Raw genomic sequence first — 26,882 nt, 5'->3', positions numbered from 1 at the left:
GGGTATTAGCCTTTTCTGTGCTTCTGACTGAATACTCACTGGATTTTTTCCTTATTTACTATTTTAAGAGGTTCCAAGAGAGGCAAGCATTGCTTTTTGTTCCGAGACAGATTTGGAGGGTACCTGTCTGCTCCAAGTCCTGTTCATGAACTACTTTCATGGGGAAGGAGATGGTGTATGATCACTTCTTATACTCTTTATGCTTGGTCTTCTACAGGAAGCACCAATGGTAGCGCTGAGTGACAGCTACTGCATGTCAATTAAACACTGGCATGGGGATTAGAACAAGGTCAGGTACTTCCTTTCACAGCCATCACCTAATATTAACAACTTTTGGTCACTGTCTAATCAGGGCCGGATGCCAACCTGTGACTGACAGATTTTTAATTGCTAGTCTCCTAAGTCATACCGTTCTTCTCTCTCACTGGGAGGTGTTACCCTCAGCTCCTACTATGATGATTAAGGGCAAATTCTACTCTGTTAAAATAAGTCTCTTGATGTAGATATCTGAAGTGTTACTTTGTCTCTTTTTTTTTTTTGATTTTTTTTTTAAAGAAAGAATGAGGGAGATAAGAATTTTGAAAGAACATATTTTCAAAAGAAATCAGAAAAGAAATATATCTGTGTGCATATATCTTTCTTTGAATTCATAGTGTTCTTTCCTACCTTACTGCAAAAATAAAGAACATAAGAATGCAGGAACAGTCTATCATGCCTCACCTCTTTTGCTTTCCACTTTCTATTTGCTCCTTTATTTTCCATACTTTAAAATCTCATTTAGCATTCTCTTGAGAAGGAGAGCACAAGATTACAATCTAACGATTGTAATGAGAATGGGTTACGTTTGTGCCATTTCCCATTTTCATTACAATCTTTGTGGCAAGAGTAATGTAACAGAATTTTTAATGTCTTATATATTGCATGAACATTTTTTTCCAGTGAGCTCCTGCTACAATTCAATGGATGATGCTGTTGCAGAGCATTGCAACTTTGATCTTTTTATAGCTTGCATTATGATCACATTGGCCATTTCACCCACTTCCCCAAAGTGGAAAATATTTTGATATACAGCTTGCTGCTACGAAAGCCAGCCATCTACAGATACCATACATACCTAGAAAATGGTTTTCCTCTAAATCCCAACTGTGGCTGAATACAAGACACTGACATCACCAAAGCTGTGCGTTTCTCTGAATGGTATTATGGGAATTGTAGTTTCTAGAATCTCAGCAGAAGAATTGAGCATTTTGTTTGTCAAAAAGTAGGGACAGCTCTTGGACAAAAAGCATGCTTCATGTGCCTGGCATGGCACTGAATGAAAGAGGAAGAAAAGATTTCCAAAAGCATATAAAACTTCCTGTATATCTTCCCATACTGATCAACATCTGAGGAAAAAAAGGGTGGTGGGTGAGGACAAAATCTCAATAGACAAGGGATCAAGACAGGTTTAGTGAGAGAACTAAAGGCTAAGCTATGCTACAGAGGCAGCAGGCACAAACTAGCAGTTTGTCTGGATTTATTAACATGAGAAATGGTTAACAAAAGAAATTCTTAATGCAGGAGCCCAACAGGGAAAAAGAGAATAGTACTGAGATAGCTAGCTCAAGGGCAAGATCCCTGAGGGGATCTGCACAGCCTTTGTGTGACCAGCAAGGCTTCAAAGGGAAAGGCAGCTACTGCTAAGGGGGAGGTTCTACCTCTAATGCTTTGCCTACTGCAATGAGGTGAGTGGAAACACTTTACTTTTAGAACACGCAGCAACAGTGAAAGGAAAGGACTCAAATTTGAGCATAAAATTAAGTTTAAGTCAGTATACTGATGTGCACAATGTGTGGATTAATACAGACTAACACTACTGAACTTACAAACACACACACACACACACACAAAAAAAAAAAAAAAAAAAAAAAAAAAAAAAAAAAAAGATTTCAAGAGGCATACCTCCTTGAAAAATCAGAAGAGAAGACAGTGTCAGCATATCTTGGTGAGACAGCTTGCACCTGACAGTTTCATGTTTTTCGTTAAGAAGCTTTATTTCCTTGATGCATAGGGTAGAATCCAGCATCCTTCAAAGCAATGCCTACGGAGATATCCAGGGCTCAGCAAGGTAACGGGTGAGGGAGAATGACATCCTCATTATGATAACATTTAGCAGACAACCTGCAGATTTTGAAAACTCTGGACAAAGCCATTCATGAAAAGACACACAAAGCTAGATTTCACACTTTGCCAACTGGAATCCAGATTTAACCCACTTGTCTGTGCAACTTGTCCTGCACTTGATATAAGCTGGGCACATCTACACTGAGGCTCAGGGTTTTTTTTTCCCATGGAGTCTAAATTTAATGCTGCAGACCCTGAGGATAAAACCAGTTGAGCCCTTTGGAGGGAAAACGTTCATCCTCTTTATCAGAGTGGCTTTCCCGGTGGCTTTCACTTCAGCGAGAAGAGTGTCTGGGATAATTGCTCTTTCCACAGAGGATCAATACTGTGTAATTAATCAAGATGAAATCATTCTTTGCACTTCTCCAGGTTTCATCCTTGAGACATATTCTCAGATTCACGGGCTCCTGGAGATAGCAACACTCTCCTACTGCACTACACCAAAAAACCCTGGAGGCAAAAACATCACAATCCAGCTGTCCAGAGCCTAACCTGACATATCTTAATAGAAGAAAAGAGACAAGAAGGCCCGGATGCCTCTTTATTAGGACCGTTCTCTCTGCAGAGACAAGGCCTCAAATTCTACCACCGTCAGTGTAACATGGGCATCAAGGGACCTTTTACCCTCCAAGGAAACATGCCACCAAACTTGCAGTGATTACAAAGCAGAAGTGTGTACTGTGGAAAAACACCTAGCAGAACCCCAGGTCATGGTGAGAATAATTCAGCTAACATTTCTGCAGCTTGTAGAGTTTGCTTAGCTGTGACCAATCACATGCATCTCACATTCCTGTTTAATTTCTTTTACATGGCAAGCATAATTTTAATCCAGTGCCTAGTATGAAAAGGCATTGGAAGTCATTTTAAAAACACACTTTATGGGAAGAATCAAAACATGAAGATTTAATATTAAAGCCATTTTTATCTCTGGTGGGTCAGATTTTTTTATGGTTAATTTCAAAATGCCAGAGGGGAAAAACAAATGAGTAGACTATTGAATCAGTTATAGTGTATTTAAGACAAAATGAAACATTTCAAGCAGTTCATTTGACCTGGAAATGTTCCCCTTTTAATATATATACTCCTGTGTTTCATCCTAATTTGGACTGAAAATGCTGAAATTTGTCACAGTGAAATTTCAATCATCTCTGGTTATGTTTAAGATTCCTCTTGCCTGTCAGGCTCTCTATTTCTCTCTACTAAGCATAATCAAGACAAAATGTCTCCTAAAAACATTGCTGGCCATTCTGGCATCACTGAAATTAAGTAGCTGGTGAAGACAATTATAAATAATACATCCAGTTGTGTTTATTGCAGAAAGTTATTAAAAGAATGACTGGAATTTTCCATCGGTTTGGGTAAGCAATGAAGACGTTTTAGGAGACCAAACAACATTGGCTGAAATGATTGTGCTTTGATTCAGTTTACATTAAATAGAAGGATAAACAAAAGTAAGGCTGGAACTAATGTTCTCACTTTCAAAAGGGCAAGCTCTGATGGACTAAGTGCTCTGAGCGCCCTAGCTGCTGAATGCAGCATGCTGCATGTCTCCAGGCCTTGAACACGGAAGAGGCTGGAGGATTCTTGGAATCACAGGTGCTACTGAGATCTCAAAGCTGTTTTCCTTGCAACATGGAAAAAAAAAATGCTCTATTTGATTAAAGTTGGGCCACTTAAAGAGCCTTTAGCTCAAACTTTAATAAGGGCAACAACATTGAACAGAAGGGCAAAGGGAAAATAGGCAGTGGGAATGAGGTTTTACCACACTGGAAACAATAGCAAAAATCTAAGAGCTTAATCCTCTCTAGTTGGGAGAAACTGGATAATCTCATTCAGAATTCAGACAGAATTGGCACATGAAACTACAGGAACAGTCGCAGGTATTCATGACAAACCTATCAACTCATGGCATTAAAAAAATAGCAAGTGCCGTACCTACAGTTAAGAGGGAGAAGAAAGAAGAGCTGACAATTACAAGTTAGACCTCAAATGTCTGAAGGTTTTGGGAAAAATAAAAAATTAAAAATTAAAAAATAGATAAAAAGAAGTAATTTAAGTTATGGATATAAACTGGGAGTGTATTAAAAAAATACCAAAGATTTTGGGCTTGTTAAATGTAGGTTGTTTTAGACTAACTTCAGAGGATTTTTTTTTATAAGATCACCGATTTTCTAGACAAAGGAAATGTGTTAGGTCTAATTTATCTGGGCTTCAGCAAAGCATTTAATAAGGCATCAGATGGGAAACCATTTCTTAAACTAGAGAAAATAGGGATGCACAGAGGAACTGTTTAGTGGGAGCCTGAAAGGAAGACAGCCATCAGCAGCACTGAAAAGAGAACTGTTGGGCTGAAGGAGAGACATGAATAAAGTTTCTCCATGATTAGTTTGGGGATTTTTTTTTCTCTCTGTTTTCTGTTGGCTTGGATATATATAAGAAGGGTGTTGAGTTTTGGGACCCTAAGTAGAATACCAATGTCTGTCTGTCCGTAGCTAGGAGAAAGTATCAATACAGAAGATGATTAGGGCAGCAGGCAGTAAGAATGGATGTACTTAAGGAAAATAATAATAATAATAAAAATAATTCAATAATATGTAACACAAGCTCATGCATCAAGGGACTGACACCATAGCTGCTGTGAATGGACTGTTCATCAGTTAAAAATGACTGCAATATGGTTAAGTTGGTAAAACAGGTAATGACAGCATGAATGACTCCGAGCTGTCTATGGGGACTACCTCCATGAAGGCATAATCCAGCCTATGACAGGCAAGATGGTCCCAGTAGGAAGAGGAAAGTATTAAGACAACTGTATGTTCTGCAACTAGTGCTGCAACTAGATCTGAAATACAATCTACCCCTCTGGTTACCCACATTTGAAAATCAGAAATTCAAAATGAAATCAATGTAGAGAGGAATACTAAGATGCTTGAGAAACAGTCTTTCTAGAGAAGCCAGGGTTTGGCTTAGTCAGCTAGCAAAATGAAGTCCGAGAGGCTGCAGAGCTGCCCTCTGTGGTATAGTGTATGTAAATACCTGTAGTAGGAGAAAAAGTAAGTCTAATGGAGCCATCCACTGGGCAATAACAAGTGGATAGAAATTGGCCTCCAATCAATTTGATCAGAAAATTAAAGAAAAAGTATCTAACCCTATAATGTTCTTCCAAATAGAAGAATAAAGTCAACAGGCCAACCTGGTAACTCCTTTCAGTGACAGAGCTTGGCCCCTGTATGACAGGATTTGTCTGACACGGTGCCTGGTGATTCCTAATTTTCTGCCTGGTGTTCCCATTTCCAGCTACGTTTCAAACAGAAGAGTATGCCCCTCCCTTCCAGGAGATTACAGTTCTGCATATGCACAATCATACACAATCATACAAACTGTAGTATGCAGAAAATTTTCCTTGTGAGTGAGAAAGAAGAAGCAGGAATTCATATGGGCAGTGTAGGACAAGGTCACTTTGAATGGCAAATACATTTCAGAGACGGTAGTGTTAGGGGACATTGGCTGACATGACGTTTACCGTTATTATCATCTTTGCTCATGAGCCCTCAGCACTGCAAGGAGTGAAATGCAAGCAATGGATGGTCCTACAACAGGCTACAGAAAAAAAAAAAAATGTTTTAACCATATTATTGTCCTTTTAAAGCATAAACACCTTGTTTTTTCAGATGCTGGGATTTAAACAGCCTGAAACATCATCAGGAATAACATTTGAAGTCATGAATATCCATAAAATATGTTGGTTAGAATGCTGGAGGAGAAAATGGGTGTAGAAGAGAAATGACAAAACATCTTGGAAACAACCCTGCTATTAGCAGGGAGGAAAAAAGAGGTAATAAAGCAGGAAAGCCAATTAGGAAAAGGGCATTAAAATGTTATAGGAGAAGGAAAGGATAAAGAGGAACAAAACGTTATAAATAGGAAACAAGAGCAATATTCAAGGTAATTCTGAAATGAAATACCTAATTAATGGCCATGGGTACTCTTGGGAATCCTGAGGGGGACTTGTCAGAGGTGAATGGAGTTAGTGAAGGTTTCACAGTAACTCAGCAGTACTTCCTCATCCCACTAGTGATTTAAGCCAGTATGCCAGGCTGGTGGTTGAGTTAGAGGTATGAACCTACTTCTGCTGATGCTACCGAAGGGTGGTTACCTTCAGGTAGGACAGATAGCTGAGGAGGAAGAGGAAGAGGAGTTGAGAGAGATGTTAAAACTCTAGAGCAAGAGGCCTCAAGGTTACCCAACAGAAATACTGATGAACACACCGGTACTCAGGGAACTGGAGCATTGCCATGAGAACAAGGGAGAAAAAGGATTTTGGAAGCTCCACAGAGGGTGAGGTAAACAAGCAGTCAGCTGTGACAGAGAGCCGAAGCAATGAAGAGGCATAATAATATATAATGCTATTTCAAAACAACAGATGGGAATAGGGAATTGATAGTGAAGCGATTAATACTAGCAATGAAAGAACTAAACACCTTTAAAATGCACAATATTTAATAAGAGTGAAGCCAAAGACTCACAGCAATCCATAAATTAACAAAGTATAACGTATAACAGTGGCAAAATGGAGAAAGAGTAAAATGAACCCACATATATGCCAAGAACCTGTTGATGGAAAGGAAAATGGCTTCAAGGAGTAAGGAAGGGATAAGACTGAGCCTTCAGGTAAAACTTGCAGGTGCAAAGTGAGAGCTGTGTCTCCTCTCCCCAGGCTAGCCAACAGCTGGAAAGCCCCTGTAATGGCGTGGAAAAGCATGAGCATCCTTCACTGCTGCCCTGATTGCACCAGGAGCTGCCTCCAACAGATGATGTAGGTTCTCTAAACCTAGAAGTCAACCCAAAAAGTCAGGCTGGTACTGCTTACATGGGACCCTGTCTATGCCAGAGCATTACCAGATTGTTCCTCCTCAGCTAGGGCTTGTTGGGGATGCTCATCCCCAGAAGACTGGCATCCTTCCCTCACCACACCAAAATGGCACGCACAGGGACAAGGCCTAGGAGAACAAGTGGCTTTGGTTTCTGCTGCTGATCCTTTAAAAATGCAGTTTCTTAAAGGGACTTTGGAAGTCTTCATGGTTTGCACTTCTGCATAGCTTACTAGCATTCATTGCTCCTCCACTGCAAGTTTTAAGACTAAGTTTATGCACAAGTTTCAATAGCTAATGTTGACATTTTAAACTGCATATACAAATTCACTGATTCCATACACAGATTAACCCAAGGGTGTGCAAATTTATATAATTTGATGCTTATTAACACAATCTATATAACTATTAGGGAGTTGACTGAAGGGAAGTAGCTATGAAGGCAAGAAAGAGAGAGGGCTGGAGCTGTGCATTCCTGCCAGCTCCTGGTGAAGCTGTGGGTGTCTCATGAGTTTTTATGCACTCTTTTTTTGAAAACTTGTCTATAGAAAATCCTAAATACAATTGTCAGCCAATGTTCAACAAAGAAACAGGGGTAAAGGTGCAGAAGATTAGAAGAGATACATATTGACAGCATCTTATTAGAAAGCCTAAGGATAAAGGGTGTTCATCAAAAGCAATTAAATTAGGGATCTGAAGCTACCATTTCTCATCTGAGAAACAGCAACTACCCCTTTATTTCCCTGACACTTCTAAATGCAAAGAAAAAGATTAATGTAAACCACCAACTCCAGCTAGTGCTGCTTCTAGTTGTTTGAGGTATGCCTGGACTGGGACCCCTGGGGATGAGGAGGCTAAACTGAGGTGTTTCCAACCAGTATGGGAGAGCACAGGTTTGATCAGACTTGTTCTGTTTTTCTTTTTTCTTTTCTTCTTCTTCTTTTTTTCTTTTTTCTTCCTGATAGATAGCAAATTCCCCATCAGTTTGCCAAGATGTTCAATATGATGAGAGTCATTCTGTGTGGTTTTGCTTGTTGGATATGCTTTTATATTGCTGTAATGGAACCATTTGAGAAAACAATAGGGAGAAATTAAAAATACGTATTTAAGAAAGAATTAAAAATGAAAGGAACAGATGTGTACCATGCATGACATATGAACTTTCAAATGCAAAGGAAATGCATATATAACAATAAAAGGCCAAGAAGTACATATACATCAGCATTTTCCATTTTTTTTTTTCTTTAGACATGCATTTTAGATATACATAAATTATTTTTCCTTTTGTTTTATCCCTTTTTTAAAATCAGAATATTCAAACATCCTCTTTAAGAAGCAGAAGAGGATGAAAGATTGCATTTGGCAGGTCTCTTTTGTGCTATAATTTGTTTCTTTGTGGAAATGCAGCAAAGGGTGACTTTTATTATGTGTTAGGTAAGAATCTGCATAGAGCAACTTCCAGCTGTTGACCATGCGATTAGGCCGTTAAAGTGCAAAAATCGCTGTTTACAAATACCCATAATTACTATAATTTTCATGCAAAAATCTATGCTCACCTAAAACCAGACCACATGCCAGTTCTTTCCTGGCCAAAATGGCTATTTCTTTCTGTCTTGAAGTCTCAGTCACATATTGAAAAAATATCTGCAGAATAGAATATATTTTGACTGCAGAAATAGATTTTGCATGAATAGACTCCTGAGGCATCCAACAGTTTCAATAATGTTTTCTATTCCAGGGGAGCAAAAAATATTTTTCCTTGATAGCATTTATTTTATATTCACTGCACTGGAATTACTTTTTCAAAATTCTGCCAGCGAAGACTTATCGTATGTGGGTGCCATTGCTGTAACATAAAGATAAGGATGGAGGCTTATTCCACTCATAAGCTCATGAGTCTGTAAATTGGAACTATCCTTCATAGTACAATGCATTTTACCAGTCCAAATATTTTTCTTAAAGACAAGACAGGAGTTTTTTTTCTTGGAAGTATTTTCCTTCAGTGACTTAAGGAAGCATATTCATGGACTACTTATGAAAGGAAAGACACAAACAATGTGACACCACTAGTTTCTCTGACTGGGGAAGAGCCAGCATTATTTCAACAGCTTCAGAATCAGTCACTAGAGCAGCTGCCCTAAGCAGGAAAAATGTTGTCTGGGGAGCAGGAGATAAGGTAAGATAGAAGCAAGGACCTCGAAGGACAGAGACGCCTCCTAATTTGATGATCCGGGTGCAAATAAATGGCTTCTCTCATTTCAAAAATGGAACAGGCTACATATCTGAGGCTGAATTTGGATTAAATCATCAGGTATGTTCAGTCCTGTGATTTTGTTACTGGCCAAATGACTATGATTATTACAATCAAATGTGATAATACAATGACATTTTACCTAGGGGCAGGCATGCAGGTGAGATTAAAATGAGAACTGACTTGAGCCTTCACCAGGAAATCGAGTCTAACCCTTTTTGAAGTTAAACATTTTGATATAAAATTTTTCATTGTAAGGCTGACCTGCATAAAACGACTGAATTCTCGGTGCACTGCAAACCCTTTGTGTGCTACAGTTAAATGGTTCCAGAGATGGGAACCAGATTAACTTTGAAATTTCCATCCTCCCCTCACAAACAGCAGTTCGGCTCCTCTCATGGCAGCAGAAGTTTGCTGGCAGCCCACAGTATTTTGATCATGGTCCTGTCTAGATGTACCAGGAGCAGAAATAATGATACAGTGGTAAGAGCCCTAGCAGTTGGCCAATGCTGGATCCTTTACTGATGCTATTAGTGATGAGGCTCAAACAATAGCAAGAGCACTGGGGAATGGAAGGGAAGAAAAGGCTGGTGATGTCAAGACCTACCTTGTTCTGTTCAAGCCCTTGTGCTCTGCACTATAATATTAAACCTCTTCTATATTATGGACTAAATTATGGGCTTCTCAGAAGTCTTCTCCCAGCAAGGGACAGCATAATGTTCCACAGATTCCTGGACAAAAGGGAGCCATAAATCGTCCAGTTTGATCTCCCCTATAATCATTAAATTGGTGGTCCATTCCATCCATGCACCCCTATATTAGCGTAAAGACATTAGTTAGACAAAAATATCTCCACTTTCAGGAAATTCGCCTGTGGTCTGCTGCTGACAGAGAATGGGAGACACCAATGTGCCATGGGGCCTTCCCAGATGCTGGAGCGATCATGCCTGGGCTTCAATAGGATTACTAGGCTGAAACAGAGGATGAAAAAATCCAAACTCTCCAACTTTCCAGTCTGTTCTGGAGGGAAATGTCCTGCAGATGAATCTGTTCAACTCAGTGTTGAACTCTCTTGAAAATGAACCGGAGATATAAAACTGAACCTCTTTTTCCAGTGGGTCCCTACACCATCTAACCCAGCATGTCCCCATGTCCACAACACAGCAGTCTGAATTTGGAGGCAGACCAGAGGTGTTTCCTGTCCCCTTCTGTAGGATGTTGACATGTATGGCTTGGCTCTTTTTTTAGCCCTACAATAGTTAGCTCCCAGGAGGGAGCCATTTGGCATGGCAACATTGCCCCATCCAAAAGACCTGCCACTAAACTGCATGTATCTTTTAGCACTCTTTCTAAAAGTTTCTTTGTTGTTGTTCCTATGGGCCTTGATGTAAAATAAGGTCCTGTTGTTGGAGGCCTGAATCGTGAAACCTTCAGATCTGCCCCGAAGAGCTTACAGCAGGCATAAAAGATAGAGAGAAAAGATGATAAAGCAGCAGGGAAAGCCCAAGGTCACAGAGAGAGATGATAATGATAGATGTAATAAGCAGTAGTAACAACATACAAACTATCATGCTACTGCCCTTTGTTAGTTGAACCCTTGGGCTTTGCTAATTATGACACAGTAAGATCTAAAAGGGGAAATTACCCGCCAAAAATGGATGTTAACCACTTCAGCTCTACATCCACACTGCATATTTTGTGATTTGCTCTAATTGTTCAGTAGAGGCTCCATTAAAGTCAATGGAAAGTCAGGGGGTCTCTCGTGGATTATGCTGTAGCAAAGTAGTTTAAATTTAATCTAAGGTCGGATTTAACACATTTAAAAGAGAGCAAATTCACTGTTAAGTCTAACCATCCAGTCAATACTTCAAGCTTATGGTTCTTACTCTGGCACTGCATTTTTATATTCTGACAGAAGGCAGAAATTATGTCTGTGATCATACCATCATTACTGGCTCTGGTTGTCATTTTCAAAACACACACACACACAAAAGCCAGATGCCCTGAACTCAAAGAACTGCTATGGAATTTTGGTTCTTCTTTGAGAACCCCATATATATTCAGCAAAAGGTAGGAAAACACACAAGAAATACAATGTGTGGAATATTACATATGAACTCAGAGTCGGAAGAGCTATTCCCTGACACCTACCACCAACTCCACAACACCAACCAGTAATTCAATAAGTGAACCAGTTCAACTTCATCTTCAGAATACTTCTTCCTTCTACTACTGTAATTGGAAGACCATTTCAGAACCTCAGTGCTCTGCTGCTTAGTTAAGATGTACCCAATTTCCAGCTTAGATTGATTCAAGGCTAACTTATGCCCATTTTCTTTCATGTGAATTTTACCTTTTTGCTTTCACGGGTCTTCAGTTCTCCTGATACTGATGCCCTGGCATCTATATGGATGAATGTCATTTGTGTGAATACACTAATAACTGAGAAACAGCCTTCCTGTTAGTGCTGACCAGCAGAAGAGGTTCCAGAGGGGGCAGAAACCAGAGAGCAGTGGTGCTGTGGAAATTGGGTAGAGACTGGGAAGGGCCCTGGCACCAAACACATGCACCCTGCCTTCACACAGCCCCAAGAGCTGGCACCTGGCTCCTGCTGCAAGTCAGTCACTGTCTCCTTGGGAAAGGATGCAGCCCATCGCCCTAGGCTTGTGCCTGAAGATTGCTCAGGCTTCTGCCATCTGCCTCTGTTTTTATCTAGACAAAATAAGCTTCGTTTCTGAGTTTCCTGTAACAAGATAGTCTGCCTACTCTGCTCATTCTGGCAGCTCTTCCCTTCACTGTCTCCAATCTGAGATCATTCATCTTTACGCATATTTCGGAGAATATTTTCATCGTGCATATTTTCATCATGCCCCAAACAGGTACATGCCTGATACACCCTGAAAAAACTTTCAGTGTCCCACCAGCACCACCACAATGGTGAGCCACACCAGGCGCAGACAGACGTGTCCCCTTTGCCCATGCACTGCACTATGGTTGTTCTGATCCAGAAGCTGTCTGACGGTGTGAGTGTTATATTATTCCTGAATTAACACGCTCTGCCTCCCAGTGGGCCTTATTAGCTCTGGCACAAACCTCGCTAACACGGCTGTATGGTTTCTGTCCTGGAGACGGTTCATAATCTGGCCAGTTTGCAGTATCCATCCATCTGCCCCTTCCATATAGATATAATACAGTACTCCTGTGATTAGGCAGGATACCTCGTCTCTTGCCTTTTCATCAGCTTCACACACTTTCCAGCTGATTATTTTCTTCTTATAGAAGAAATGGATATTACCAGAGCCTGAAGTGTACGGCCCTGTACTCTGCAGGTATGTGCTACACATCAGCACACAACTCCATTTCACTCTAATGTTTGGTTCTACCCATATGTCACTCTTTCAGCTGCTACATGTTTAGTCAGACAAGATTTTTTTTACAAACTTCATCATTCATATAAAGGTATCACCAATAAAAAGCTCAGAACTTCCATATGGGATCCAGACTCTTCCCCCTTGCAGTGATGGAATTGCTCACTGCAAGGTATGCATCGCATGCAACCATGCAAGAAAATCTCAGAGATTAATGCCATAGCCTGGAAATCATACCATGTATTTCAAATCTCAGTTCTGTTTACAATCTCAGACCTTCGCATTCAGTCCCAGAAAAAAAGGCCCTTGCTTCCGATACATACACCTTTACTGTGGTTGTTCCTGCCCTTACATGTTTCTGTACTGTTTGGGTTAACCTGGGTTCAGGTTCTCCCTTCCCCTGCTTATGTGTGATCTAAGTGGCTGAAACTATCCATGAAATGGAGATATACTTCTTCATTTAAAACTGGAACCTTTCTAATGATTGCATTAATACCCAGGGTCCTGTGGACACCTGAGACATCCTCGGTCCTAAGCAGTACAGCCTTGAAGAGCCAGCTAGTCAATAAAATAAAATACCCATTCTCTTTAATTAACATATGAAATAAACACAATCTGTGACACCTAGTGTGCAGCAGCAATTAAGAGGCATTGCTTAGTTAAACCTCCTAATACCTCATTTAAATATGCAATTAAGGGATAATTGCCTTCAATCAATAAAAAATTGAAATATTTTGCAGGGACCTCGGTTATTTTTTGTGAGGCTTTCTACTTTGTACTTGGTCTGGGCTAAGCCTCCAAGTCTTATAACACTTGTTAAAGAAACATTATGCTTTTCAGCATCCCATTGATTTATGGCTTTTATGCATCCTGCTAGCATCGTAAGAATCTGATGCAAAGAGTCTAAGCCTATGCAAAGAATTTATTTGTGTATTTTGTGTTACTGATGATTACCTTTTCTTTCAAACTCCTCATTCTAAGTTATCCTTGAATCACCTCCATTTTCTGGTCTGCACAGACCAGAAACATCCCTTTGTACATGTCTTTACACTCAGAGCTTCCTCACAGACATCTCAACAATTCTTTCATAATGTAATTGTTTTCCTGTTTTTCAATATCTGCCTACAAACAAGCAGTACTTCACTTGTGCACAAGTGCTAGCAATTCAAACCATATATCCAGCCCTTCTCCCTGCCTACACACAAATCAATCCTCAGTAAAACAAGACAGACCTATGAATCAAACGAGGAAAAAAGTCAACCATTGCCTTCTCTCTCAAGGCAGGAAATTAGCAATGCAAATATATAGGCTCATCTAAGAGGTCCTTGAGTGCACTCTGTCATGGCACCTCAAACCATCATCAGCTACAGAACAATCAGAATACAGGGGGAACTATTGTCATGCTCAATAATTGAATTATGTGGTTAAAGAGACAAGACCTGTGAAAATGAGTGAGATCAGAAAAAAAAAAAAAAAAAAAAAAAAAAAAGAGAGAGAGAAAAAAATAAGCAGAGGATAAATTCTGATAGGCATTTAAAGGCATCTAATGAGCACAAAATAAAGCAGTGTACTGCACTGTTAAAGGGAAACCTTGATGCAGGCTATGGCCCATGTGGTTTGACAGCAAGCTGAGTAGGGCACTAACATCATATTATCTGAAAATGTTATGGCAACCATCGCTGAAGTCAAAACTTCCATCTGGAGTATTTCTGTCATGGAGAAAAGTCCACAAAGAAAGGTTGCTTGGGCTTAAGGCAGGAGGGTCCAAAATTGATCTGCTCTGTACCTGCCATTCAATCATTTTACTTCTTTATGTCTCTTTTCCCCCTCACACTAGCTTCTTGGGCCTGAAAGGCTGCTGAGCTGGCCTCAGACAAGGGCTATATCCTTATTACAGTATTTTGTTTATCTAAGTGATAAAAACCACCATGGATTTAAGACATGCCCTTAATTAACAAAACATGCCTAACAAAACAAGACTAGCAAAACAATGCTACTGCAGTCTCTCACATGTGCATGCATTGTCTGTCAGAAGTCTTTGGTGATGTTCAGAGGTTTTAGACTTTCCAGTCGTTACATCAGTATGGCTTGGGTGGGCACCTCCAATGCAGAGCACTGCGTAATGTAAGCCAAATATCACAGTTTAAATTTTTTACCCAATTTTTGACATATAGAGTCTTGCTGAAGTGGTATATCGATGTGTGTGTCCTTTCTTCTTGCTCCCTTCATTCTATCACTGAGTGGTTCAGTGACATCTATGCACTGTGCTGAAATATGTACACAAAAGCATAGTAAGCCTGGAAGTTGTGTATATGAGCAAAAAATGGCAATGGTCATCTTACTCATGGGGAGAAGAACTTCTTGATTGCAGGAAATCCAAACTGTGATCATTAGGAGGACCCAGAAATCATTTAAGTAATTATGAGCTCTTTGACTTCTGTCACTTTTGGGACACCTGTTCTTCTGCCATCTAACTGGGTTAGAGGTTTACCCCCTCTAGTCAGTAGGTGATCTGCAGGTTTAGTCAGGTGATGATTGCCCCTGTTTCAAAGATGTTTTGTCAAGATAAGCAACTGATTCACTCAGCTAATAGAAATATTTTTGCCTGCTTCTTGAATGTACACGATGGCCATCATTAGGCATCCATACCTCTTCTCAGACTCTTATAATGGCAGATGTCCTGCAAAGAACCACTGAGGCTATGTTAGATGATACTCAGAGAACCAGGATACCTAAACCCTTATTCTCCAGAATAGGCATATCAACTGAGCAAAAGGAGTTCTCTCTGAGATCATAGGACTTGGTAGTAGATAAGTTTTTTATGTGCTATCTATTTTATTCATCCAGTTCTTGATCAACCACAGCCTGTGAGCTTTCTTTATTTATGTAAGTATTAAAAGTCTGGCAGTGGTGAGCATGTCTCTGTAGCCTGAAATCATTACAAAAAGAAGACTATCAAGAGTTGCTTCTGAATAACATGTTCAAAGCAAGCAGAAACCTTCATTAAATATTCTACAAGAATTAACTACTAAGATCTGTACATTACTTGCCGCTTCTTTCTGGTTTCATATTGTCCAGTTAGCTACATGTAGGCTTAGTGCAGACTTCAAGAGACCTACAGGAAGAGTCCCAGTTGTAGCCTGAGTCTGCTGCCTGCCCCAACACAGATTCACTTATCTGCCTCAGTCCAGACACTGAGAAAATGAAGGGTTCATCTCTCAAGCCCACTGAACTTCAGAGCCTTGACGCTGAGACTGGCATGGAATGCTAAAGAACAGTATTTGCCTTTTATGATTCCAGATACAGACACATGCTTACCATAAACCCAAGAGGTATCTCTGTTCTCTAAGAACATAACACTCGTCTACCAAAGAATACAACACTGGGGTTCCCCACCACTATCCCAAGTTTAACCTAGGCCAAGACTGACCTGGATGGCAGATCAAACAGTTACCAATTACGTGAGCTAAGGTAGTCCCCCAAGGCAGCAATGATGAAGTAGCCATTTTATCATCACTAAGTTTTTTTTTAGTATTATGAATGTACAGGCAACCAAGTCCTGAACGATCTCATTCAGTTCTGTATAAGGTCACAAAGAAAAACTCAGCTGCTCTCTTTTACACCTGTCAACTGCAATGAAAGGAGTGGAATGCAATGGATATAACTGAGAGCAAAATTAGTCTACAATGCATAAACATTGCCCTGTGTTACTTGCACACAGCTTTCCATGTGTGAATTGATACATCAGCTGGGTAAATGATGTATCAGTTGAGACTGAGACAGAGAAGAACATGTGTAGTTCTGCTCTGTTATCTAATATCAGTTTGCATCAAAAGTAAATTGACTGACCTGGAAGCAAACCAGTTTTCAGGAATCAAACTGCAAAATGTCATCATCCAGCTCATCTCTCCAGTAACTCTCTGGGAAGTTGTAGTAGCCTCAGAAAAGCTGTTTTCCATCTGGTCCTAAATTTTCACAGAGAATCAGAACAAAAAAAATAGTCTCAGTATAGTGAGAACGTATCGCTTGATAATAATGAAGTTGGCTATCACGGTGGAACTCAAATATACTGCCACTTCACAGCACCAGCCTGGTATTTCCAACAGACATATGGGACAAGAAATAGTTCCTGGTCCAGAAGGATACAAGTCTCCTCTTGGTGATGGCATCTGCCAGCCCTGGTGGGTGTCTCAGGTACCATGGGGCACCTTAAGCAGCATATGACATTTCTAACCAGGCAACTGAATTGAGTCCACATGGTGAGACATATCTTAAGTAGCATGCAAGAGAAAAAGGAAAAATACGATGTCTATTCAAGGTTGGTCTTTACGGAAAAGATAAATAAAACTGCATTAGGAACCCCAGGACATGTGGAGTGGGCACACAGAAGGGACTGAGTTAAAGAATTGGTCTTTTGTTAGGTCTGAAAGCATGGCTAGATTAGGTGATTTAATGCCATAAACCCTTTGGCAAGGTACATTAATCCAATGTCATGGCCAAATTGTGTTTGCACTTTAATGCCAATTTGTGCTCAAAATTATTTGAACTAATTACTCTTCCTTTCTTAAAATGATGGGTGGTATTTCTGTGCTCTTTCAAACAGTTTTCTAATGCAATTCAAGGAATATGAGACTATCCTCCTGTGTCAATCGTTTTACCACGTCTGCTTCCACGGTAACTTCTCCTTCTGCATGAAACGTGCTGTGGGAACAAGGAATTAATGTGGGCAGGCTGAGAGGTACATTCTTTCTCCCTTTTAGGTAAACCACAACTACTCAGTTCTCAGCCCTACACCGCTAATGGTAGCAAAACACAGGGATGGTACTTTGTAGTTTGGATGTACAGACCGATGCCTTTGAAGCAAAAATAATCAGCTTTGGTCCCCAGCTATGATTAGGAAGCTTCACACATCCCTGGTGCATAGCACAGTGGCAGGAAATAGCTCCTAAAGGGCCACAGATTTGCTGTTTAATTTTTTTAATTACTGCTTATTTAGGAAACATAAATACTTTTACAAATCATTACCATATAAGTATGAAGCACGCACTATTTTTAATTAAAAAAAGAAGCTAGCACTTTTTCATGGAGAGATACGCTGTGAGAGACACAAAGCCTCTTTCTGTAAAGTCTTTGCAAGGACAAATATCTTCATCACCTAGGATGCCTTCATTCAGGGGTTTTCTTTGTCCTGACAGGCAATACTGTTTGCAGTTCAGAAATTCTTGAATTGTGGTAAATGTCTGAATCTAAAGCAAAGATGAATGACAAGGGACTATCTGGTTTGTCCTCACCAGGAGAAAGCAGACATGGTGTTCAGAAAACAAAAGCTGCCCTAGCACTTAAGTGCCTCCTCAGAGAGTTGCTACCTCTGTGTGAGAGGAGTTGATATTAGTTGCTATTAAGATACAGCTGGGCTTGGAGTCTTCCAAGGTGTACACCTTGAAGAGATTATTCAGTTAGTATTAAAACCCTGCTTGAAAATGTGGGTGTTTTTCTCAAGAGCTACATATGGCTGAAAGAGCCAAACTCTCCCCCACCCCTGGGGTGTTTTTTTTTTTGGAAGCATTTTTTCCTTTTTTTTTTTTAAAAAAAATTACTTTTTACCATTTGCATCCAGCTTAATTGATTGGAAAGGAATAATAAGAATGCTGGAGGACCTAAAACCCTGAGGAAGCCCAGGCTGTATGCTAAGTTGGTGCCTACCCGCAGCTTTAATCTCATTTAGTCCAATTTGTGATTGTTTGTTTGTTTTTTCTTATTCACAGCCAAGCTAAAAAAAAAATAAAAATAAAAATTAAAAAAAAATTAACTCTGAATAGTAATACTAAGAAGCAATTTAGCTTCATGGTTTAAGGAGTTAGCTTCATGTTTTATGGAGTGGCCCATCTTCAGTTGAATCATTCTTCTGTTAAAGCATCAATGACAGCCGAGACCAGGAAATTTCTCAGTTTTTAAAGTCCAAATTGAAATGGGGTGAAACAGGATAAAGGGATAAAGGAATTTGGAAGCCAAGAGATCTCCAGGGCCATTCCGCGCTGCCATGGTGTGGACAGTTGCTCCTTGATATTTGTGAGCTACCTGGAAAAGCAGGGAGCTTTTCCTATCTTTCCTCTTCTAGAAGCCACCACTGTACATGAGAAGGTCCTGAGAGAGTTCAGCTGTCCCCAGGGCCCTGCTGCATGGCACAGGGTCAGGGAAGCCAGCAGATCTCTCAAGATTTTTGTGTCCCACCCTGCAGAATGGGAAAATGGAAGGTAAAATTCAACCTCTTCCCTGCCAGACTACTCTATAGAAGTATGAGCCACCTTCACATGGTACTTGCTGTTAATAATCCCGTCTTTGTATACACTTTTACTTACAGGAGAGTCATCACCAGAGCGGATGGGGCTCTCTTAGCCTACTGTCCTGTAAGAAGAGGTTCGCACTGGGCTGCAGGTAGGGTCCCACAGAAGGACACTTTTTGATGAGCATCCAGGTCATGGGTGGACCTCAGCAGATGGTCTCCTCTTCTGCCTCTGCATACAGCCTGTCCCACATGCTGCAAGAGCAAGACTGGAAGCCAGTAAGTGCAATCACAGCCCCTGGAAGCTGCATCATGTGCTAGCTGCAGCCTAGAACATGCAGAAAACCACCGCTTTGTTTTCATATTGCTCACACATGCAAACAAGTTAATTCTTTTGCAGAGTTTGACAAGGCAGTTATTTCAGCTTTCCCATTGATCCAGAAAAGATCCTTCTACAAGAGGTGAAATGCCATTAGAACTGCTCTGTTGCAGAGCCAGATCAGCCCGTGACGCCTAACACACCTGAAATCCATGAAGAGACCCAGGGACACATGAATCCAACTGGGGCTCCACAGTTGTGCTAGACATTTACTGGGCTGGGCAAAGCATCCACTGTGAAGGCTGCTTCCCACTTTGTGCCTCTGCCCCTTCCCAAGAAGTAGCAACTCATTCTGGGCTACCTGGCTGCTGCCTTCCCTGATCCAGCCACCACTACCCTTCTCCCCCAGCCCCAAATTAAAGCTCCTCCTAAAGCCATCACCCTCTACAAATTATGTCATTTCCAATGAGTCTTGTACTGTAATTTAAAAGATAACTCGCTCCTGTTTCCAGCACTTTAATGCACTTTATTTTTTCTACAAGCAATATACGTGTGTAATTAATAAACAATTTAGTATGTTGAGGAACCTAGGAACTTGGCAAATGTTCTGGGGATATGAAATCTCAGGAAAAGCAGCACATTATAAGAAATAGTAAGTAATTACTTATGTAAGCTTTTCTTTTTAAATTCTAAGAACATTAGCTACTAATTACCTACTAATTACCAGTACTTCAGCAGGTGTTTGCACTTAACTGTAGGCTAAAGCCCCTGTGAAAAACAAACCCCTCACACTCCCTCTCAAGATTAAAGCAGAATCCCACCGGACTTCATAATACAGCATAGGTGTAGTGGAGCTGTTTACACGCCAGTCCTTTAACCACTTGGCTGCTTAAGGTGAAAACAGGATCCAGTTTATTTCCCTTGCTTTTTTCTGCCAGAGTCAAGGTGATTTACTGGAATGAGTAATGCAAGAAGCAGTGAACAAAATCTAAGGGTTAAAAGCAAACTATGATTAAGACTTCTTCATCTGCACATTTATCTCACTTCTGTAGTGACCTGGCAAATGAGCGCTCTATTTCGGATCATGAATAGAGCCGGCCGAATGAGGTGAGGATAAACCCTTTCTGTGGAAAGTTCCCTGAATTTAAAACAACAGATGCAGAGCCCTCAGCTGGTGTAAAAGAGTTTAGTTCCACCGATGTCAATACCTGAGTCAATACTTATGCTGCTTGAGGAACCGGCCTCTGTTTCATTCCCCTTTTGGAAGATTAATTCATGCAGCCTAAATTTTACTCAAACAAGCTTTTATAAACAATGAATTTCAAGTTTATAAGCACAGGTTCAAGCTCATATCTGTGACTGCTTAAAATTCAGAGTTTTGGTTTATCCAATTACTGAGAAACACTTCACTATTGATGGAAGAAAGACGTCAGAGGTAGGAAGTCCAGTTGGTGAATGGAAAAGACAACAGGTGCCTCCTGTTACCTGTCACAGTGCCCAGGCTGCACCTTCTGCAAAGCACCGTAGGGACAGATGAAGGAATTGAGAGGCACACCTCAGGGCTATATTATTCAACAAAATGGCTCACAGATGAATAATTCAAACCATGCTACTAACACATTTTTGCCATTTACCCTCTCTGAGATTTGCAAGAACTGTTCAATATATATGGTTGCTTATTTCCCTTCTGCAAAGATTTTTTTCACTTAAATATAAGACTCTATAGCAGGCAGTGGAAGCAGTTCACTTCATCACCATTTTTCTGCGGATGCCAGTTAGACTGCATGTCCCCTCCAGATCCCTTTTCAGTGAGGTGATAAGAGTAGTGACTGTGCTGTGAAGTATTAGGTCACAGCAGTAGAAGTGCTCATACCTACAGCTGGGAACTAAGGTTTTTTGAACAGCACATCTCTATTAAAACAATGGGAACTGCAGGAGACTAGAAACAATTGAAAACCTGACCCTTTCATTCAGGTACTTAAAGGGGAGCTTCTAGCTGCTAGCGTATTTTAAGATTCGAGTCCCACAACTGAGAAATTAAAAGCTGCTTTGACATATGACTGAACCAAATGAGACCATGAGGCTTCTGAGAAAATTATACAGCTCAACCTTGGTGCCTTCCATCCAAGGTTCTCAAAACCATATATAAAAATTAACAAAATAGCACGCCTGGGAGGTAAGTCATTGATGTTTCACCAGTCAACAAGCTGAGGCTTTGCACAGTGAGATGTCCTGATGTCATTAAAAAAAGGATTAAAAAGTAATTTGGTCTTCATGTAAAAATACTTTCTCCTCACTTCTTTTTCTCTGCTGGGGGGTTATGCTATGATTTTTAGAGGACCAAATGGGGAGAAGAGCAGCAGTGCTCTGGTCACCAGGCCACTCCAAGCTCTAAGTAAGGTTATTTCATTCCTGTGGAAGCACTCAAGTACCTAAAAGGTGGTCTATTTTTTACTATTGTCTCAGGTGATCTAATAAAAGGTACTGCTTCTTTCTAAATAGGCTTAACCTCACTGAATAGTGATGACACAAGTGTAGGTGGCTCGTCATATGCGTTTATAAGATATCACCATTTATGTCCTCAAACTAAGAACCAGGATTTTTCTCAGGCAGAGCTAGCTGAATAGCTGCTACTCCTGAAAGGTGAGCTGAAAGAAGAGCCCTCACCTCCATCCCATCCCATCCCATCCCATCCCATCCCATCCCATCCCATCCCATCCCATCCCATCCCATCCCATCCCATCCCATCCCATCCCTTCTTCTCTCCTCTGTATCCACTGTTCTTCTCTCTCTTGCTCTTGGTGCCACAGTCATCCTCCTCCACTTCCATAGGCTCTGGAAATTGTTGGGATATTCACAGGTTTCTTTTGGTTTGCTAACTGAGCAGAAAACTGTCCTTTTTAGAGGGAGGAATTAGTTTCATGCTGGCCCAGTGAGTTAACTGTGCTCACAGTTAAATGAGCTAGTGCCAGAGCCAACACAAGGTGAAGGGTATTCAGGCTCTGGGTGTGCCATGAGGCTCTGTAACCTCCTCCCTACTCAGGGTTTGGGGGCTTCAGGCATGGCCATGGGTCCTGGGACCAGGCTGCTGTGAGAGAATTGTGAGAGACCTTGGCTGGGGAGCTGCAGTGAAACACACGTCCTTGTCCAAGCTCCCTCTTAGGTGCTAAGCAGTCAGGATGCAGAGAGAAACAGCTATGATGCCAGCAAGGAGCAAAGGAGTGTCTGAGACATTTTGACTTCCATGGTTAAATTTGTTTTAGTTGAAAAAAAAAACAAACAAACAAACAAACAAACAAAAAAAAACACTTTTCTACATTTTTACCTATTTTTCCCTTTTCTTTGTTTTCCAGGCAGTTTCATTTGGTTGGGATTTCGCAGTCCCGACAGAACCTTGATGACGTTAAGGCTGAGCACCGTCTGCACACACCATGGGTGTTCTGGATGCAGTGGCCCACTGACATCATCTCAGGTGGTGCAGAAGCAAATTGTGGAGAGGGTTTTTCTCATCCTTTTTTTTCTCATCTCTTTCCTTCAGTCTGAAAGAGGGGAGGAAAAAATGCAGAGCCAGGATTTTAGCCCTTCATTTTATAATGTAATTGAAATGCCAAGAGACTGAAAAAATTCAATGTTGATGAAGAAACGGATGTTAGTGCAATGAAGAATAGCTCTGTCTTTGTCAGTCTGCAGTCTTTTATGTGTCACAGGCTGTCACTTTCTATTGCATTTCAACTGACTAATTACCCCAGTTTATTAAAAGTGAATATGAATTCACATTTTTTACTTTGCCGTGTTCTGAGTGTTAGTGTTATCAGGAGCTATTACTGAATGATAGATCCCACAGTTCTAGGCTTCCTCATGTGAGCAAGTACAGAGCAAATCTACCTCAATATCAATGAAAACCAGATATATTCATTTAAGGGGGAAATATATACTCTGTGCAGTGTATGTTCACATCCAAGCATTAATCACCCTGGTGTGTCCCACTTGGCTCAGTGTATTATTAGAACCTCACTCACAGAGCAGAAGAGTGTCTGTAAGTGATGGTGTTGGAAGGGTTGGACTTGAATTAAATGTACTCATCGCTTCCTAATGGGGAGGTATTTTCTGACAGCTGTAATGAAAACTGCTGCTCATCAAAAGGTACTCTGTGTCCTAGCTCGCAAATCCAACCTCAGCTGCAAGTTGCACATTTAAATTTCAAAGTTTTTATCTCTAGCCACACTGGAGTGCACTTATAAGTGCAGTGGAAGGGTCAAATTAGATGAAATCAAAGCCCTGCTTCTACTGAAGAGGCGATTTTAAGCTTTTGCAATTGGATCTGTGTGTTGTTACAGGCTTAAAAAATCTCGTCATCAAAAATAGGGATTTCTAGAACATGGTAATTGTCACTTTGATCTGCCCAACTCGATTCCAGCAGTAACTACAACGTCAGAATTTCCTCATTCTGTATAAAATAACACATCTAGATAAACAGGTGCATAGACTTCCATAGGTATTATAAATTTGTTATCCACATTTATTAATGCTGATCTTTCACACCTTATCCCATGTTCTTAAGCATGCAGTCAGTCCTCTTGTAAGGATGTGCACATGGCTTTGAAGGAGCTGGGCACTGGTATAAGCCTCCCGTGCATTGGCAATATTAATCGATAAGAGGAATAACAATAACTTAGGAAGTTATGTCAATAACAAGTGCTGGGAAAGAATGAAGCATCAGGTCTTGGAGGGAAATGCCATTTTGCCTGAAAGTATAGGACAGAAAATCAACAGGAAAAGGAAGAGGGTGGCATTCTTCTAGTGTTTTCCTAGTGAGTACTCATTGTTTATAATAAAATGCAACTATTGTATGTTTTCCTATGATTGAAGATATTTACCATTTCACATGCTAAACAAAATGTTCTTTCATTAGAATGTACATGGAGAGAAAACAATGTCATAAGACTGGCTGTGGTGGTGGTGTTGTCATCCTGCACATTTACAAAAATCCGTCTGAAGTATATTTTTTACAAAATGCTGGCACGCAGAGAGGCAGCAGGACATGCACTCATGCTGCCTGGACTCCAAGCAGGCTGCCTTGATGAACTAGCCTTGATGTGGAAGACACAAGGCTCCCTTCTACATTTTTTTTTTGAGTGCTCTGGTTATGACAAATGTTGTCTAGCATATTTAGAGGAGTGGCTGAAGCTATCTCATCATGGGTTTGTGATTAAACTGATATACTGAAGGCCATGAACAGCAGATACACCCTGAAGCATCTATTGTGTTCCCAGAGAAGAGCAGCTCCCTACCCTTCAGTTTAAGGGTGGACTGATATCAGTCTGGCTGCATCTATACATGAAGACAAACTTTGACACTGGGAGGCTCATCTTAGGAGGGGAACACTGATCTCCCATGCCTTGGCTCCTTATTGGTTTGGATTTGCAAGGAATGTGGCCTCTCTTTCCTTCCCAGAGGGGAAAGGAAGATGAACAGGAGGAGAGGTGCTTGTGCCCACAGGGGCTCTTTGGTGGCAGGTCAGAGAACTGCAGGGAAGGAAGCCAGAAGGGCCTAGGGATGCTATGTTTGAGGACATCTCCAAACAGAAAGAGGCTGGCTAGCTAGAGCAGGGAGCAATACCAGCAAAGAAGGAAATGGCTTCTCCACAGGGAACGATGCAGGAGTTGGCTTCCTTCTGAGGCAAATTTTACCTGTGGAGATCAAGAACAGGTATGTTATTCAGGAAGCAAACAATATTTAAATCCTATTGCTAAGGAAAAATACACACACCCCATCCCAACTATGATGTTTGTAACCAGCCCCTCCAGATCCAAAAGAACAGCTGAGAAGGATGATGACCCTCTTCTGATGGGAAAACAGGAGGTTGGCTGCTGGCTGGATCTGTACTCCAGGAGAAGAAAGACACAGGAAGAAGGGGAGCTGCCTGCCATAATCTGAGATGCTACTGGAGGGTGTTCAGGTTTTTCCGCTGCGCTAACTCCATGCTGTTCATCCAACAAATTGCTAACCTAGTTAGAAGGCTTTAAAGTAGGATTGAGGGAGGGATTGACTAGGGAACAACAGCAACAACAACAACAAAAAAGCTAACATAAACCAGAGCAGCCTTACAGGGGCCTAAAATTTTGGAGGATTTGGTATGCATAATAGGGTCACAGGAGAGACTCAGAGGATAGTGAATCAATCCACTGAACAACTTAGATGTCTGTATACTAACGCTAGAAATATTTGGGATAAGCAGGTGGAGCTGGAAGTCTTAATACAAGATCAAAATTATGACTTAATTGGCATAACAGAGCCTTGGTGGGATAATTCACATGACTGGAATAAAAACATGAAAGGAAGAACAAGCAGGGGGTAGAAAGGAGGGTGTAGCCACAGCCCTGGATACATTCATTTGCTGTGAGCCTGGCATGTGGAGAAGACTAAAACCATGAAAATGCTATGGGTAATAATTATATAGGGAAAAAAACACAGGTACTTCCATGGTGGGAGAGCCACCACAACAGGCCAGAAAACCAAATTCTGCTCTGATCTAATGAGTGAAGCTTTCAGTGGTAACAAGGGGACTCTGACAATGTTGGAACTGGAAAGTCCCTGCAGGAGTAGATGATCTGCATGTGCGTGGGGTGCACAGAAGGAAGAATCTGTGTTCAGCTACTAGGAATGGAGTATGAAAGGTTATCAGGAGCATGCAAGGACAGAAAAGCTGGAACACAGAGTACAATATCATTAGCAGAGGCACCAAAGAAGAAATCTCTCTGTATATGTATTATAAGTAAGAGGTAAGACAGGAGTAGTGTTGTCTGAACGATCAAAAGACACACAAGGTTTCAGAGAAGGATGATGTGTGAAGTGGGGCTTCTGCACCTTCAGCAATTAAAAGGTCAAATGTGAGCATGTGGCTAGCATGATTAAAATCAGAAAAAAAAAAAAAAATGCCCAGAAAAGAGAAAGAATAAGCAAAGGGTATTTATCTGAGTTCATTTTTTAAGTCCTTCAGGTGTAATGAATTTTGTATAGGATATTTAAAGGACTGGCTGAAGCTATCTCAAAGTCATTAGTTTTTCTGGGAACTTGTGGAGAGGGAATGAAGAACTAGATAACTAGAACAACACAATATTGTGCTTTTATTTAAGCAAAGGGGGGAATTGAGGAGTTATTGAAAAAGTTAAATTAACTTAAATCCTTAGAAAAAAACCTGTAAGAAGTAAAGCATCTGGAAATCAATATTTATGTATACACTATGTGAAATGAACCTTATTTTCTTTTCTGGCTGTGTAATGGGCCTTGTGGATAGTGGGATTTAGTAGATGATAAGTACCTTGACTTTAGTAAGATTTTGACAGTATTCTACCTGATACACTCATAAGAGATTATAGCGAAGATAGAGAATATTTCGGATTCTAAGTGCAGTGGCTTATGATCAAACCAAAAGTGTTTATCATGAAATCCTCTCAAGGTCTGACCTTAGTCTGGTTCAGTTCAGTGCAACGCTGTTAGTTTCAGAAGACATTGCAAGTTGCAAGTAACACTTCAATGAGATATTAAGAGTATGAGGTAGTCTTTCAGCTCTGATCAGAACTGATAAGCCGTTATTGAAATGTTGGGACTTCTTTTGAGTGGGACA

General features: G+C 40.7%; 2 long non-coding RNA genes across 3 annotated transcripts; one reads left to right on the top strand and one right to left on the bottom strand.

The window, feature by feature from the left end:
* Positions 1 to 7,783: 7,783 nt before the first annotated feature.
* On the bottom strand, positions 7,784 to 19,627 carry LOC311433068. 2 transcript variants are annotated; one of them, XR_014690542.1, is made up of 4 exons: positions 19,459 to 19,627; positions 19,013 to 19,191; positions 16,503 to 16,618; positions 7,784 to 8,088 (listed from the first exon to the last, which is right to left on the bottom strand). It is a non-coding gene; the product is annotated as an uncharacterized lncRNA (long non-coding RNA). The 2 variants fall into 2 exon arrangements; XR_014690543.1 differs by lacking the exons at positions 7,784 to 8,088; positions 16,503 to 16,618 and adding an exon at positions 18,540 to 18,885.
* Positions 19,628 to 20,043: 416 nt separating this feature from the next.
* Positions 20,044 to 23,460, top strand: LOC311432008. The gene is made up of 3 exons (XR_014689774.1): positions 20,044 to 20,362; positions 21,758 to 21,898; positions 22,609 to 23,460. It is a non-coding gene; the product is annotated as an uncharacterized lncRNA (long non-coding RNA).
* The last annotated feature ends 3,422 nt before the right edge of the window (positions 23,461 to 26,882 follow it).

Source organism: Aythya ferina (assembly GCF_964211825.1).
Source record: "Aythya ferina genome assembly, chromosome: 2".
Lineage (NCBI taxonomy): Eukaryota > Metazoa > Chordata > Aves > Anseriformes > Anatidae > Aythya > Aythya ferina.
The sequence above is the reverse complement of the archived record's forward strand: the minus strand, read 5'-3'. Positions and strand labels throughout refer to the sequence as shown.